Here is a 17,871-nt window from a genome sequence, read left to right as displayed (position 1 = left end):
TGATGAAACCATGCACATGATTTGCAAGAACAATCTCCCTAAGAATCCTGTTTACCTGGACACACCTGAAATCCGCTACCCGATGGCAGAAAAACTGCATTGAAAATAAACGTTCTACCACAGCGAACGTATTGTTTCGGGGTCAGAACCGACTTCTAAGACGCTTACATTCAGTTGTTCCTAACACACTTCACGCGCGCTGAAGTGGCTCTACATCACCGGAACCCCGACGAGGGCGTGTCCATGTCCTAATGATTCAAAAGATTGCTCAGAATACTGGGTTTTCAAATCCACGCTGTGCCTTCTTACAATTATGACCTCACACTGATTACGTGTGTGGGCATGTTCCTCTGCATTCCTCCTATGCACATACGCGTGCACGTGTGTCTGGGTGGGTGTTTGCCTCACAACGCCCTAGCTACGCCGAAAAGACAACGCTGTGAATCGGATACAAGTGAGCAATTACAGTGAGAGCTAGAGTGGCAAGACACAGCTGCTTTGTGTTAGCCAAACGCACATTTATTCATGTAGGCTTATTCTGCCTCTAAGGAGGGAGATATCATTCACAGCAATCAGAGCAAGACCGAACTGTCATGAGGGCAAGGCAGAGAATCAAAATGGACTCCTGTCCCCCCACACTGTATTTCTTCTCACATGTTACTCAGTCACACAGACCACACCTGATGTTACCACACGTGCTCCATTCTCTTCACATTCTCTATGGAAGGTACAGTGGGACTTTCCCCTCTCACCATAGGGCCATAGGGTCAAAAGTAGTGCACTAGGTAGGGAATGGTGTGCCATTTGGGACGCAGACTTGGTCCTCATATACTTGGGCGGGTCAAATGAAAAGACCTTCAACTTGTGCAATGTATAACCTAGGGTAACCTATGGTATCACCCCCCTACCCCCTCTCCCCTTCAGTTCCCTTCTAGTGATCCCAGACTGAGGATGGAGGGTGGTGATACCATCAGGTCAGGATGTTGGGTATCTCTCCCCCAGGCAGCGTGGCAGCGTGGCACAGCTCCAGAGAACCGTGGAGCCACTGAGCCAGGGCACTGCAGACTCTCCTGGCTCCACTGAACAGCACAAAGAGACTTCCTTCGGTTTCAATCTCAACCTCAATGGGATACTATAGCACACACACACACACACACACACACACACACACACACACACACACACACACACACACACACACACACACACACACACACACACACACACACACACACAAACTCTAGAGGTTAAACTAAATGGGTACAGAAACACAAACTCATTTGGGCACAAGGCACACACAGAAACGCACAAGCACGTTCACGCTCACACACACACAAACACACAGGTTGGAGCCCCAGCAAGTGGGAGACAGGCAGACAGCGTCCTGCTGTAACCTTGAGACTGTGTGGCTGTATCCTGTCTGTGAGTAATGATGAGGGAGGGACCTGTTGGCCGCTAGGAGAGAGCGTCAGAGGAGCTCACTATGACACACACACTGCGTCTAGGGTGACCACATGTCCTGGATTGTGCGGGCCCTTTGTCCCGAAACCAAACATTCATGTCCCGCATTTTATCAACAAATTCAAACCCCATTCATTTACAAAAAAGGTTGATATGTCCTGTATTTCAGTTAGAGATTCCAGCCTGTCTGTTTTTCAGTCATCTTGCACTTTTGACAAGTGATATATCATAAGAATGTGGTACTGGTGAAGTTTAGCACTTCTCCAATCACTGTTGAGATCTGATATTCTGTGCAGGGCAAGACGAGACGTCGGCCAATGTCGTATCGCAACCAATCACATTTGTAAAATCCTTTCGAGCTAAATTTCAGCTAGACTTGGTGAGGACAGTTAACTACTCACAAAAGCGTGCTTCTGGCGAAGAGATCTACAAAAGTAAGTAAATAGCCGTATTAGACTGAAAGATATAAGGCGATTTCGTCAAAACTTGTGATGCTGTCCATGATCATTGCTCATTCGACATGTTTGCTGCTACTTCTTTCAATCCAGTTTTCAAAGTCTCCTTCCTAACTGTTCTACCTTCCCTGAGACCAACCAGAAATGTTTCCTTGGCCAAATATTCCCAGATTTTCAGAAAACACATTGGTCTCCCATTTCTGCATCACAAATTCGTCATAAGGCAAAAGAATAGCCTGTCGGAGAGCTTCAATTAGCCTGTCCGGTGCAGAGGGAAGGAGATTTCTGTGTAGTGGAGGGGTGCTTGCCAAAACATGTATGTAAGCTATCCCACATAATCAGCAATTCTTCCCGCATTTGGGTATTTTAAATGTGGTCCGCCAGGGTTGCGTCCCAAATGGCAACCTATTCCCTACATAGTGCACTACATTTGACCAGAGGCCTATGGGCCATTTTTTAAGTACTGCACTTCATAGTGCACTACTTTTGACCAGAGGCCTATGGGACATTTTTTAAGTACTGCACTTCATAGGGAGTAAGATGCCTTTAACTGACTGACTGCCACAGACACGACCAGGTGGGCCTCACTAGTATGTGATAAGGGAGTATGTGATAATGGGTGTTTGGGGAATATATTGGCACAAGTGTTGTTCTGGTATGACAAATACATCCTCCAAACACCGGCTTCAAGGGCATTATCACTTTTATACAACGGGTTACCAACATATTCAAATAATGACTGACATATTTTCATTAAACATGTTATTTTGATGAATTTCTATACACTATTTCATCCTTCCATAAGATATAGTCCCGACAGAAATCCAGGGTTGCTACCCAAGCCGGCTGGTCGGCTATTGGTTCAGTTGCCAGAGCCGTGACCTGTCGCTAAGTCTTTTTGTTATAAATCGATGGACGTGACACAGTCATTCGTTCTAAATGTTTCCGTTACCATGATGGCTGGCAACATTCTTATCCCTTGCTTGCTAGCTAGCCAACTTTGGCCAACAGGGTCACATCAAACAGTGCAGCCAGAATAACAGAAAAGTTGCTGCCTTAGTGTTTGTTTCAGCTGTTTTCAAGTTAATTTTTTGTATACATCCACAAACAATGAGCTAATGATTCGCGATTTCAATTGGCATAGAACATTTGCTCTCTCGCCAGGACCCTGTTCGGAGGAGCTAGCTAACTACACAGCTAACACAATCAATCAATTGATTGATCAATCGAATTGAAGCTGGAATGACAGCAAACTAGCTGCATTTCGGGTTTTTTTAATTGACATTTCTTTGTATATAAAATGATGCTGATTCATGCTGCCTGCCTGTCTGTCTCGTCCCAACTCCTGACACGTTCATTACTATGGGACAGATGGAAATCGAATTTCAATATAGAAACAATGTTACAAATGTCGGAGTGACAAACAATCGAGGTTAATACAAATCTCTGATGTTGAAAACCAAACGCCAGTATAAAAGAAATGGGAGATAATGTCTAGATGCTTTTTAAAGTGGAGATCAAGTTTATAAATTGTCTGGCTGGGCTAATGGGGTAGTGGATCGCACAGTCAGATGAAATAGTGAATAGGCATTTCAACATCATAACTTAGACACCGGCTAGAACGAGGTTTTAACCAATCAGCATCCAGGATTAGACCCACCCATTGTATAAAACAGAAAGAAATTGACTGGTTAAGTTAAGGGCTAAGGTTTGGATAAATAAATTATAATAACGAGTGCCGAGCAATGTATGCTCGCGGCTTGCTAGAATGTTATGGACGGGGTGGCGGATTGGTCTAAGCCCAAGCTCTGGCTGCCAGGCACTAATTTTGAGTCTTTTTGCTCCTCGTGGCCATTATTCACGTCACCTCCCGACGTTCTGGGAACCTGGATGAACGTCAAATTCTGAGAACAGACTCATAGTAATGGCTGAAGCGGAATGAGTGGAATGGAATCCAAGTGTTTGATGCCATTCTATTTGCTCCATTCCGGACATTATTCCGAGCTGTTCTCCCTTCAGCAGCCTCCTGTGATCTGGAGTGACTTCACTGGGGTCCTATACATCACTGTACACTCTCTCTCTCACACACACACACACGCACGCACGCACGCACGCACGCACGCACACACACACACACACACACACACACACACACACACACACACACACACACACACACACACACACACACACACACACACACACACACACACACTATACATCACACACACACTATACATCACACACAGAAACACTATACATCACACACACACTCACACACACTACACATCACACACACACACACACACACACACACACACACACACACACACACACACACACACACACACACACACACACACACACACACACACACACACACACACACACTACAGGTCACACATTGTGGATGTTACTAATGTTTAACTATACAGCACACACTGTATGTAAGCCTAACTTCTACCATAATGGACCCTATTCATCTTATACTGTGCCTTATGTATAAGTTAAATCTATACAACATACAAGTGTGCCTCCCTTGTCCACTTTCATGTTAATGCCCTACTGACAAGGTCACCACGTCCATCCTCAAAGCACTGTATCAAGACAAGACATCCTATCCGGTATGGTAGATATGATGTAATTACCATCTAGCTTTGCCTGCCTAATTAGGTATACAGATCTATCTATTTCCATCTAATCAACCTTCATTTGATAATGTATGTCAGAGAAATCCCATATGGTGCCCTGCAGGACACAGAGAAAAGAAAGAGGGAAGGGGCGATATAGAGTGAGTGAGAGAGAGAGAGAGAGAGAGAGAGAGAGAGAGAGAGAGAAAGAGAGGGAAAGAGAGGGAGGGAGACAGAGAGAGAGGGGGCAAGAGAGAGAGAGAGGGAGAGAGAGAGCGACGGACACGGAGACAGAAGAGAATGGGAGGGAGATAGATAGGGATAGACAGGAAGAGAAAATGAAAGACAGAGCGAGTGAGAGTAAGCTAAATAGATCGAGAGGGAGAAGGGCAGACGGGGGGAGACAGAGAGAGCGAGAGACTCTCAGACAGTGCTTTGTCCTTGACATTCCTCTCCAGGCCCCGAACCTCCTGCAGACTGCAGACTGGAGACGTGTGAGTGATTTAACTAGGCCGCTCACTCCACCCCCTTTACAACTAACAAACAGAGACGCAGGTGAAAGGCACAGAAACCAAACGAAATTGCGTGTGACTGTGGACAAAGCCCGGACAGGATCGACCTGTGGCCCAGTGATGGCTTGTGGGTAAAGATACAAGGGGACAGGCTCATTGTAATGGCTGGAATGGAATGTATTGAAAAGAAACCATGTGTCTGATACTGTTCCATTCATTCCATTACAATCAGCATGTCTTCCTATATCTTCGCCCACCAGCCACCACTGAGGTGGCCATCGCCCTGAAATCACCTCTGGCCTTTCTGTAGCCACGTGTGGTCTTATCACTTGTTGTGATATTGTTGTTGTAATATTCACATATCACCTGTGGACGCAATCTAAAGAAGCCACCCAAATGATAAACCAGGGTAAGCATTAGGCTTTTACAAAGGGCGGAATTTGATGTGTTAATACACTGTGCGGTGTGCTGCACTAAGACGGGAGCGTTGTACTGAATGATGATTTTTACCACAGTAAGAATCTAGATCATTTGAAAAATCACATGAATATTTCATGTATGCTTCTTACAGTATTCTTTTCAACCTCCCTCTCTTCCACCATCTCTCATTCCCTCCCCCTCTCTTATTCATTCTGGGGACTATTAGAAATGAGGTATAGTACGAGTGGATGATGAAACATTTATGACCACCAACACCTCTTTCCAAAAAGGTTTCCAGATGCATTAAATAAATATGACAGTGGGATAATTCTTGGACATCAGGGTGTGGAGACAGTACCTTGGGAGGAAAATAGAATAGTTTGAGTGACTAGACAGGAGGGAGTACAGTGAGAGACTGTGACAGGAAGGGAGAGAGATAGAGAGAGAGAGAGACATATGTCTGTGTGAGTTGTAAAAGGGAGATTGACTAGTGGCGGACATTAAAGGAAAACTCCACCCAAAAACGATTTTTTGGTATTTGTTTCAATAGTCCATTGTTGATATTGTCCCAAAATGTATTGCGTGTCAATAATCAAGTTTTCAAGATACACTACATATACAAAAGTATGTGGACATGGCTTCAAATGAGTGGATTTGGCTATTTCAACCACACCCATTGCTGACAGGTGTGTGTAAAATCGAGCACACCGCCATGCAATCTCCATAGACAAACATTAGCAGTAGAATGGCCTTACAGAAGAGCTCAGTGACTTTCCGTTATAGGATGCCACCATTCCAACAAGTTAGTTTGTCAAATTTCTGCCCTGCTAGAGCTGCCCCGGTCAACTGTAAGCGCTGTTGTTGTGGAAACATCTAGGAGCAACAACGGCTCAGCCGCTAAGTGGTAGGCCACATAAGCTCACAGAACGGCACCAAATGGTGAAGCGCGTAAAAATCGTCTGCCTTTGGAACGTCAGCACAAGAACTGTTCGTCCGGAGCTCCGTGAAATGGGTTTCCATGGCTCAGTAGCAGCACACAAGCCTAAGATCATTATACGGAATACCAAGGATCGGCTGGAATGGTGTAAAGCTCGCCGCCATTGGACTCTGGAGCAGTGGAAATGCGTTCTCTGAAGTGATGAATCTCGCTTCACCATCTGGCAGTCCGACGGATGAATATGGGTTTGGCGAATGCCAGGAGAACACTACCTTCCCCAATGCATAGTGACAACTGTAAGGTTTGGTGGAGGAGGAATAATGGTCTGAGGCTGTTTTCATGGTTCGGGCTAGGCCCCTTAGTTCCAGTGAATGTAAATTGTAATGCTACAGCATACAATGACATTCTAGACGATCCTGTGCTTCCAACATTGTGGCAACAGTTTGAGGAAGACCCTTTCCTGTTTATGCATGACAATACCCCGTGCGCAAAGCGAGTTCCACACAGAAATGGTTTGTCGAGATCAGTGTGGAAGAACTTGACTGGTCTCCACGCCTTTGGGGTGAATTGGAACGCTGACTGTGAGCCAGGCCTAATCACCAAACATCAGTGCCCGACCTCACTAGGGCTCTTGTGGCTGAATTGAAGTCCCCACCACAATATTCTAACATCTAGTGGAAAGCCTTCCCAGAAGAGTGGAGGCTGTTACAGCAGAAAAGGGGGACCAACTCCATATTAAAGCCCATGATTATGGAATGAGATGTTCGACGAGCAGGTGTCCACATACTTTTGGTCATGTAGTGTATATAACTTTCAAAATACAGAAATACAGCCAGTATGATGCTGCGTTTTGTATCATATGGTGCAAAAAGCATCATACAGGCTGTATTTCTGTATTTTATATGTCTTCAAAACTTGATTGCTGATAACAATGGACAATCAACAATGGACTACTGAAACAAATACCAAAAGATTTCCTTTAATCCAAGTACACACTATCCAGTGTGCACTACGAAGTGTACACTATCAAGTAGCAGCATAGGGGAGACGAGGGGAGAAAACATGTTGTGTTCTAACCTGGTTCTCCTCGTGAGTCACCCTCATCTGCTCCTTGAGGACGGAGGTGCGTGCCGCCTCCTCCTTGCGTATCATCCTCTCCTTCTTCAGCTCGGGGCTCCAGAAGCTCTTGATGCTGTTGGTGGATGAGCCCAGCTTGCTGTCCTTCAGGTCCAGCTCTCTCCTCAGCAGGTCGTTCTCCCGCTGCATGTCCCGGAGTGTGGCCTGCATCTCCAAGAGTTCCCCCCCACTGCCTCGCACAGCCTGCCGCAACAGGGCCGACGGCACCCCCTGAGGGTGATGGTGGTGGTGCTGCAGCATGGACAGGGAGCCCAGGTCGCTGTAGGACAGCAGGTCAGCGTGGTGGCCCAGCCCCACCGAGGCGATGTTGGGGCTGCTGCCCATGGCCGTGACGCGGCCCCCGTACATGGCCCGGTTGGAGGCTCGCCCCAGCGTCATGGTGCCCTTAGGGTAGGTGGCGGTTGAGCCCACTCCCTCGTGGTCGCTTAGGTACATGGGCCCGGACGTGGCGTAGGCAGCGTTCAGTGACTGGATGTTCTCCATGGAGAGCGTCTTACCCCCTCCACCGCCCCCGCCCCCACTGTTGGCCCTCCGGTGGCCCAGCCTGGGGGACCTAGGCAGGCGCGGGGACCGTGCAGGGCTGCTCTCGATGTGGCCGACCGCTCTGGCGCTGCCGTACATGTCCTGGGTGTGGGATGTGTGGCCTGGGCCGGCCGGACGCTTGCCACGGGGTCCTTACCAGGGGCACGCTGCGACGATCACAGTGCACCCTCACTCTGTAACACACATGGGCGGCTCACTGCATGCCTGTGTGGGTGAAGGACCTCGACATCAACAGATCTGGGGAAAGAGCAATTTGTCATAATAATGACAAGAAATATGCTGCATATTTTATCTGTCAAGAACACACAGCATACTCTCTCTCTCTCTCTCTCTCTCTCTCTCACACGCACACACACACTCCACCCACACACACACATCCCACACTCCTTCTACAGTGTTTGGTAGGTGTAGTGTCATAAGAAGCAGCTCCTCTCCTCCTGTTCACATAGAGAGCTGGGTGAGTGAGTCACACCAGCCTGTGGCTCTGTGGGCTTCTTTTGCAGGGAGGGATTCCAATTCTAAGTGAACCCACTGGGAATCGCAGCATCACCCTGGCTTCCCCCGGCCCAGGCACTCATCCCAGTCCTATTAGTGCTGACCCCATCAGGAAGCAGAGAACACCTACCTCACTGTGTATAGTATTTAGTACATCTAGTATAGCAACCACAATATCACATATACTCTATGCATAGAACCAAGTATCATGCCCATCTGGCATGCCAAGGCAAACGCTCAAAGTATTTGAAGAGATTTCAAATGCAGTACTATTAAATCCCAGGATTGCTCTATATCAATACACTAGTAAAAACACTATATTCATATATAATACATGTCAATAAGCAGTAATACAATAATAATCAATAATACATCCCCCAGAGTTCAGCTGTGCATGCTTCCATTTCCTCTTCTGGAGCACTCAGCCACATGTAATCACTCCTATCATTCCACACACCAGGGTCATATTCACTAGACACCAATAGGAAGCAAATGGACTGAAACAGGGAGGGACTACCTTGATCTTGTCCAATAAGAAACACTCATTTTCATTTTCCGTTTCAAAACGCTTTGCTACATTTTGCACTAATGAATATGACCCAGGGGGAGGCAGAAAGTATACTGTCCATACAAATGGAACTTATGCTGTTGTATTGACTCCTTATCAACAAAGAGCAGAACAACTGTATTTTCATTGTTCATCTATGGACCTACATCATACAGGTGTGCCTTATATATCTTATGTTACAGCTAATATAGCTACAGTTATGTGTATTGCAAATCATTTGTAATTCCCATCCATGAAACAGTACAGAGCAGTGTGTGTATAATACTTATTGTGTAGGCTACTGCTAAAGTTGGCCAGATTGTGTTGCCCAGTAGGAGTCAACTCCCTGTGGAGTCACTAAACACCAGAGACTTTAAAATGGCAGCCAATGTTTCTGGCCATCACATACATGCACATTGCCTTCGGAAAGTATTCAGACCCCTTGACTTTTTCAAAAATGTTGTTACATTACCGCCTTATTCTAAAATGTATTAAATAAAAGAAAATCCTCAGCAATCTACACACAATAGCCCATAATGACAAAGTGAAAACAGTTTTTTTTTAATTTTGCAAATGTATAACAAATACCAAATAACAGAAATACCTAATTTACGTAAGTATTTAGACCCTTTGCTATGAGACTCAATAATTGAGCTCAGGTGCGTCCTGTCCATTGATCATCATTGAGATGTTTCTACAACTTGATTGGAGTCCACCTGTGGTAAATTCAATTTATTGGACATGATTTGGAAAGGCACTGTCTATATAAGGTCCCACAGTTGGCGGCACAGATCTGGGGAAGGGTACCATAAAATGTCTGCAGCATTGAATGTCCCCAAGAACATAGTAGCCTCTATCATTCTTAAATGGAAGAAGTTTGGAACCACCAAGACTCTTCTTAGAGCTGGCCGCCCAGCCAAATTGAGCAATCAGGGGAGAAGGGCCTTGGGTCAGGGAGGTGACCAAGAACCCAATGGTCACTCTGACATAGCTCCAGAGTTCCTCTGTGGAGATGCAAGAAACTTTCAGAAGGACAACCATCTCTGCAGCATTCCACCAATCAGGCCTTTATGGTAGATGGGCCAGACGGAAGCCACTCCTCAGTAAAAGGCACATGACAGCCCACTTGGAGTTTGCCAAAAGGCACCTAAAGACCCTCAGACCATGAGAAACAAGATTTTCTGGTCAGATGAAACCAAGATTGAACTCTCTGGCCTGAATGTCAAGCGTCTGGAGGAAACCTGGCACTATCCCTACGATGAAGCATGGTGATGGCAGCATCATTATGTGGGGATGTTTTTCAGCGGCAGGGACTGGGAGACTAGTCAGGATCGAGGCAAAGATGAACGGAGCAAAGTACAGAGAGATCCTTGATAAATACCTGCTCCAGAGCACTCATAACCTCAGACTGGGACAAAGGTTTACCTTTTAACAGTACAACGACCCTAAGCACACAGCCAAGACAACACAGGAGTGGCTTCGGGACAAGTCTCTGAATGTCATTGAGTGGCCCAGCAAGAGCCTGGACTTCAACCCGATTGAACATCTCTGGAGACACCTGAAAATAGCTGTGCAGCAACGCTCCCCATCCAACCAAACAGAGCTTTAGAGGATCTGCAGAAAAGAATGGGAGAAACTCCCCAAATACAGGTCTGCCAAGCTTGTAGCTTTACACCCAATAAGACTTGATGCTGTAATCGCTGCCAAAGGTGCTTCAAAGTACTGAATTAAAAGGTCTGAATACTTATGGGAATGTGACATTTCCATTTTTTATTTGTAATACATTTGCAAAAATGTATAAAAAACGTTTTTTTTGCTTTGTCATTATGGGGTATTGTGTGTAGATTCATGAGGGAAAAAAGAATGAGGCTGTAATGTAACAAAGTGTGAAAAAGGGGGTCTGAATACTTTCTTTTTTCTTTTCTTTTTTTACCAGGGCATATATGGCCCATAGGGAATAGCTGCCCTTTGGGATAAAACCCCAGTGTTATCAGAGGAGGACTCAAGAGGGTACAGGAGGATACAGAATGGTACTGGATGGTACAGGATAGTACGGGAGGGTTCTTTTGAAAAAAACAACTAAAGATGAACGGCTGTTTTTAAACGGATAGTGGTGGTGCAGCGTGTCTTTGGGGATAGCTGGGCTGTATTCTTCCTTCCTTCCAGGCCACCCTTGCATCGTCTTCTCAGAAGACACGGTTTCCATAGAGACTGCAGTGTCTGGGCTCACAGAGATAAAGCACCTGGTTTTGGCAGTCCTCTTACATCACTGTAACGTAAGTTTCAAAAGGGGAGAGAAAAAAAATGTATTCCTATGAATTCCGGTGCGGGGGGATAGAGGAAGTTAAAAGGAAAAGTGATAAATGACTGACAACAGATGGTCTGCTCATCGGTGCCACACACTCTTGTCTCCATGCCAGGGTGAGGGTGAGGGTGGGGACAAGATGGCCACTAGCTTTTTGGAGCCATTATCCGCATGTCCTACAGCCAGACCTGACTTTGCCTATAGCACTATGCCACCTCTCCCTTTCAGAATCAACGATGTGACATGGATGAATGGCTGTCTTATGAACTCACACAATACCTGACTTTGCCAATATCTTTACAGGAACACTCTGCCACCATTCAGAGTCAGATAGCTTTGTGATATGACAACCCACCAGTCTATAAAGGGTGTTTGAGGTAAGGAAAGCATTTTGTAGCCAATTACAATGACCATGGGAGTTGGCAAGATGGCATAAACAGATCTGGGACCAGGCTAAGCATTTTTGGGACAAGAAAGAAATGCTGAAGAAATACCTAGGAGAAAACACTTCAACAGAAGCAATTACAATGATACAGTGACAGGCGAGAGCAGACAGGGAGTTCAGTAATAACTATAATTTCAGTTTGTTGCAACAAAAAACTTTAAAATGGGACAGGAGTGTTACAAATACAGAATGGCAGAAGTGAATGGAAAAAAATCCACTGGAAGGGATGTAATATGTCAGCCTACATTAGCTGAAAGAAGTGGAGCGGGTGTAACATTAGCCAAACAAGTTGCTTTTTCAGTAGCCAGTCCCTCTGAGAGACTGTAGCTCATTAAACTCAAACGAATTATACAACACACATACTGTATCAGGAAGTTCTGCAATTATTATCTTCAATTGGTTGGCAATGGCTGCAGTGTTTGTGAAGTCTGGAGTGAAAATGTTGGGATAAAGCGGCAAGGACTGCATGTGGCCGGCTGAGTTTAGACCCGGGTCTCCTGGGCCCAACAAGACTTTTCAATCCCTCTGAGCTAAAGCCAACAAGTGAAGGAGCCTGGAAGAACCTTTTGCGAATCGGTAAATTGTCACTCAGGGGGGAACCTATTCTGGTCACAAAGGTTCCTCGAGGAACCCCTGTGCCATGATGCATATATTTTCGCAAAAAATGTCACAGATTGACGTTTATATGCTGATACTGGGTTGCCTATGTAAAGGTTCAAACCGGAACCTTTTTGTGATGAGAAAAGTTAAATGTTTACCTTTTTATTAAAATATCGCAGTAGCAGCAACCTATCAGAAGATTAGAGGCACGGCTTTTTTATTTTTGGCTACTGGTAAGAATAAATGTCATTTCTGTTTATCATATAAAGTTGAAAGTTTGTACAATACAAATGTCTATTTTCCTTGAATGTTTATGCATGTTACATAATCTAATATTAACATTGCTGACTACATATAGAGCATTGACAGTCATCCAAATGTAATAACTTATTTATATAGTAAAAAGTGGTAACAAATCCAACATTGGGATTTGCATAGGCTCTTGAGGTACTCATACATGTCTGTAAGCCTCATTGATGCTACAAAAATATTAGTGTTCAACCTTAACATGAGATGACAATACAACAGAAAACATTAACAGGAGGGAATTTACTCTCACGGGTTGCCAAACATAATTATGTGAATGCCACGCCCTTACTAAGCAACGCCCCCATTCTTCTCATCTGACCAACTGAGTCATATCTTATGCTGTGTTTACAACCAAGTGGAAAGGTGGCAATTTTCAGTTGTGAAGTAGTAAATACAATTTGGATGCATTCACGTGCTTTGAACTTGATGATGTGCAACGATTGGCTAATGGAAAACAAGCTGTGTCAACCATAAACTAAAAGTACAGCTATAATGCTTGCAAACAAATTCTAATGTTTAAAAAAAATGTATAATAGATTGCTTGCCGAAAATTCTGTTTTCAAGGTAATTTTCTTAGTAGGTGATGTCAAAGGTTTCCCACTAGTCATTACGAGTTGGAGGGGCGTTCAAGTGGATGTTTCCCAGTCGTTTGTGGTAAATACCACATTCCCACTTGGTTATGAATGCAGGGTTAATAATCCAGCATCAATAACCCAGCATCAACCACCCAACCTGGCTCTTTTTAAAGAAAACAACCCAACTAAGTGAAACAATGCCTGCAACCCAGATAGGTCATCCAAACAACCAATCCAAACAACCAAGAGTGTAGGCTAGGATGAAAATACTGTAGCTAACTGGTGACCTAAGACAACTCCTAATAATTATCATCATAAACAAACATCATTACCATCACAAAACACTTTTCGGAAGTGAAACAGGAGGCTACAGTCATATAATACAATTGGCATGACAGACAATGTTGTATTATTCAACATTGTTATTAAAATAGTATTCAAATAGGAATGGGTTATTGTTTACAAGTTGCTAGCTATCGCATAAAGCCATCACCAAAAGCCACATATTTCCATTTTATTCTGAGTCTGGCAGCACAACAAATCCAATGATGAAATAATATTACATATGGATTTATTTATAGTGCTTTGCATGTGCCAGCAAAAAGGTTCCTCCAGGAAACATTGAAAGCATGAAAGGTTCCTCCAAGAACCCCTCAACTAACCAATGGTGCAAAAATTAACCCATTGACTGCAATGGTTCCTTGAGAATCTCCAGGGTTCTGTGAAGCCACACCAACACAGTGATGGACTGGGACCATAAATTGGCTCTGGCATTTCTAACACACTGGCCCATTTTTTTTCCTTGAGGCCCCCAATATTAGCAAGATAATTATCATTTTGCAAAACAACAAAAAAGTTAGACCCGCCCACCTGGCAAAACAAAATGGACCAGCCCATCTGGCTTTTTCAAGAAATGCTGGATGGCCGGTCTGCCCCTTGGTGCAAACATCCTCTCTCATGTATTGCTGTCCAGGGCTGTGGTGCTGAATCGCCCAAACATAGCGCTGAATCCACCAATCACTGTGCTGTCCATGGTGCTGAACTAAGACTCAATCAACACATTGCATAGTAGCCTACCGTAGTAACTGCCGTCCCCGCGCTTATATACATTGTGTGGATGAAGGGCGTGTCGGTTGAATAAAGACACAACACCCTGGGTTTATAACCGCGGATATCGACGCTGCCGCACGAGCATGCTTTTGCGGCACAGTCGATAGCGCGCTGGACTTCGGGATAGAAGGTCGAAGGTTCGAGACCTGCTCCCTGCCTGTTTCATTGCAATACCTTAAAAGATCCAGAAATGTATCATTCATGTGTAATTTATATCTATAGGCTGAGGTTTTTATTTTAGGCTATCTGGCATTAGTGCAGGAGCCTAAACTTCAGGGTCTCACGGTACTCCGCCAAACAACCTACAGGTCAATCGTCAAATAATTTTTGGAATGAGCAGAAAAAGTTAACGTTGATCCATGGAGGCAAAAAGGACAATGTTGGAGTTAAATTCAATAAGAGAAAAACTGCGAAATTGAGAGTTGAAAATAAAGAGAAGGGAGGGTCAGAAAGGTAACGTTTGGAAAAGAGTTGGTTAAAGAAGGATTTTTTAAGCATCGAGAAAATTGAAGTATGGATGTTGTGGGGTGGTGGGAAAAAGTTATTGTCCCCGCTGAAGACATCTATATCGGTCCGCAAATAGAGCAATATTAAAGGCCCAGTGCACTAGTTTTGTGAAAAAATATATTTTTTAAAGAATAAAAAAGTATTCCCAAATTCTGATTTTTCAGTGGGTGGTGCAGCACCCATACTTCCCGCGATTATTCATATTTTATGTGGTTGAAATACTGCCGGTATTGAACTGCGCAGTTGCATTCTCTCAAGATGCTGAAAGAAATATATCATATTTCTCCACTCTTGTTCCCGAGTATCATTTTACTGCAAAAAAAAAAAGATTATTTTTGCAAGAGTTCATGTTAAGGCTATGTGAGAGGGTATAGACCTAGAGTCAGTGTCCAGATTTTAGTTTCCATGTAACCCATCTGAACAGTAGGCTACAGTTCTCTTAACATGCCATAGGCCTATTTGAGACCCCATCCTGTCACTGTCGAATTTCACAATCATCACACATAACACATAACATATAATCCTCTTTAACCACTTAACTTGTCTCCTCCCCTTCATCTACACTGATTGAAGTTAATTTAACAAGTGACATTAATAAAGGATCCTAGCATTCCCCTGCACTCTCCTGGTCAGTTTATGTCATGGAAAGAGCAGGTGTTCCTAATGTTTTGTAGGCCTATATGATCAGTGTGTAGTCGCGCGGTGCGGATGGGTTATTTGCAATTGTGGGCGGGTGTTGGTGAAAAAACAGCTGATCCGCGCACCACTGGCCTACTGGTATTTGTATATTTACAATTTTTTTGGATTCAATCAACCTGCCCAACGATGATAATATTGTTGGACGAGTAAATGCACGTGGGAGAAATAAATATGGGGTAGATAAGCGCAACCTGCTGTGATTGCGAGGGGCAACATAACTATTAGATAGGCCTAGTGGCATGGACATTTTCGCACAGATAGGCCTTACAGATGCTCTGAAAGCATGACTTTCACCCTTTCTGTGCCAATTAATAGCGCTTTAGGTTCTGGTGCTGGCTGCATTTCTATAAGGCCATGTCATTTCCCTTTAATCAACCAAATGCAACCTTTAGGTCCATCCCTTAGAAACCCTTTATTAGGCCTATAGTGTCATTTTTCTTTGCCATCTTATTGGAATCGAAATCTACAAAGATCATAGCAGTGTCTCTCTAAATGCCATTATAAATCAATAATTATACACATCAATTATACACATCAATGTGGCATCATCGTTGCAGTCACAAATGGTCCATCTTTCATACATCAATACAGTGTCGTGGGCTAGAGTGCGAAAACAAACTTGTGCACGCACACCTGAACATAATTTCAAATTCACTCCACATCCGCACAACTCTTGCGGCAAAAGGTCAGCTGCATATGCTAGTATGCAGAATGGTCATGAAGGAAATCCTATCTGAGCGGAGGCAGGGACATGTTTGGAGATCAATAATTCCAATGAGACAGTGCAGCAGGTTGTCACTTGACCATAATAACACGGGGGAAATTATGCATATGGTCTACTTAGGTAGAAAATACTAAATGACCATCAACAAGCCCTGCTGCTGACAAGACACCCCACAATTAAAATCCCTCCCCTTGCCTTTCATGATTGGTTGAGAGGATCAGATAGTACAAACACGCTTTTCCGAGTGGCTGTCGCCTCTGTCAGTTAGCCAAAATGAAACGTCAATTTCCGAAGGGGGTTTCGTTCGTTTGAAGGGGACACATGTAGCTGAGGGTTCTTCGGGTTCTTCTCAATCGATTATTGAAATTATTGGAACATAACACGCTAATGTTTAGTAGCCGAATAGCCTCAACTATTTATAAATATGATCCTGGTGTCGATATTGCATAATATTTCTTATTCATAATGACAGCATCTCCAAAAATGTTCCTCTTGAATTCCCCTAATAAGGAAATATATTACATAATGTAAGCCTGAGGCATTACAGACGTTTCTTATGTCGAATTGTTACTGCCCTTGATGTCTAGTGTTTCATGGGAATACATCATTCTTCTCCAATGCAATGTGAGAATCTATGACAGCTGGCCACTATAGATAACGTCACATACATTCCATAGGATTAGGCGCTTTTAGGATGAAATACGACTCCAAAGCCCTAGAAATCTTTGATATTGAAAATTAAATAGAGATATGTAATTCGTTTCACCTTTCCTTGATACCAGTTCTACTTGAAATGAACTCACAAACCAATTCGATTTTCAACCGAATCGAATGACTGAAATATACAAGATAAAAACACATATTTACTTCTACAAATTAGCTTACAGTATGTTTTTCCGATGCATTCATCTACTATGCAATCCAACGAATGAATTGGGAGTGATATTTTACGCACAGATGCGTTCCCTCAATCCGTCTAATCGAAAGAGAACCGTCAACCCCATAATATCGAAAACACTTCACTATTTCAGGCATGTGGTGATACGCTGCCGTTCTCTATCATACGTATTTGCGTTGATCTTGAATGAATCAAAATAGAAATGTACCTTTTTCTACCATTAGTTCCTCTCCATCACCATCCAGAGACAGTGGCGTCTTACAGCCTCCATTCACACCGGTCTCAGCATCCTGCACTGTCATTGGGTAGCGGACACGCGATTTCTCCCCCTACCCGCTAGGGAGCTGCACAGTCTGATTGTTAAAGGGACAGCCAAGAGAATCTCAAGCAGAATGAATGGACTCAATCATATAAACGTGACTTTAAGTGTGTAATCACAACATCGAAATCTCATAATTCAACTCACAAACTCAGACTTCCATCCTTATCCTCCTAGCTCTTTGTGGTCACAGTCCTCACGTTTGTATGGATGGTGAAGGTTTCAGGAGTTTCAGCATTGAAA

At 44.0% G+C, this 17,871-nt stretch overlaps 1 pseudogene; it reads right to left on the bottom strand.

The window, feature by feature from the left end:
• Positions 1–17,607, bottom strand: part of LOC135533475 (ERC protein 2-like) — a 47,890-nt pseudogene extending 30,283 nt beyond the window's left edge.
• Positions 17,608–17,871: the final 264 nt, after the last annotated feature.

Source organism: Oncorhynchus masou, unplaced genomic scaffold (assembly GCF_036934945.1).
Source record: "Oncorhynchus masou masou isolate Uvic2021 unplaced genomic scaffold, UVic_Omas_1.1 unplaced_scaffold_2392, whole genome shotgun sequence".
Lineage (NCBI taxonomy): Eukaryota > Metazoa > Chordata > Actinopteri > Salmoniformes > Salmonidae > Oncorhynchus > Oncorhynchus masou.
The sequence above is the reverse complement of the archived record's forward strand: the minus strand, read 5'-3'. Positions and strand labels throughout refer to the sequence as shown.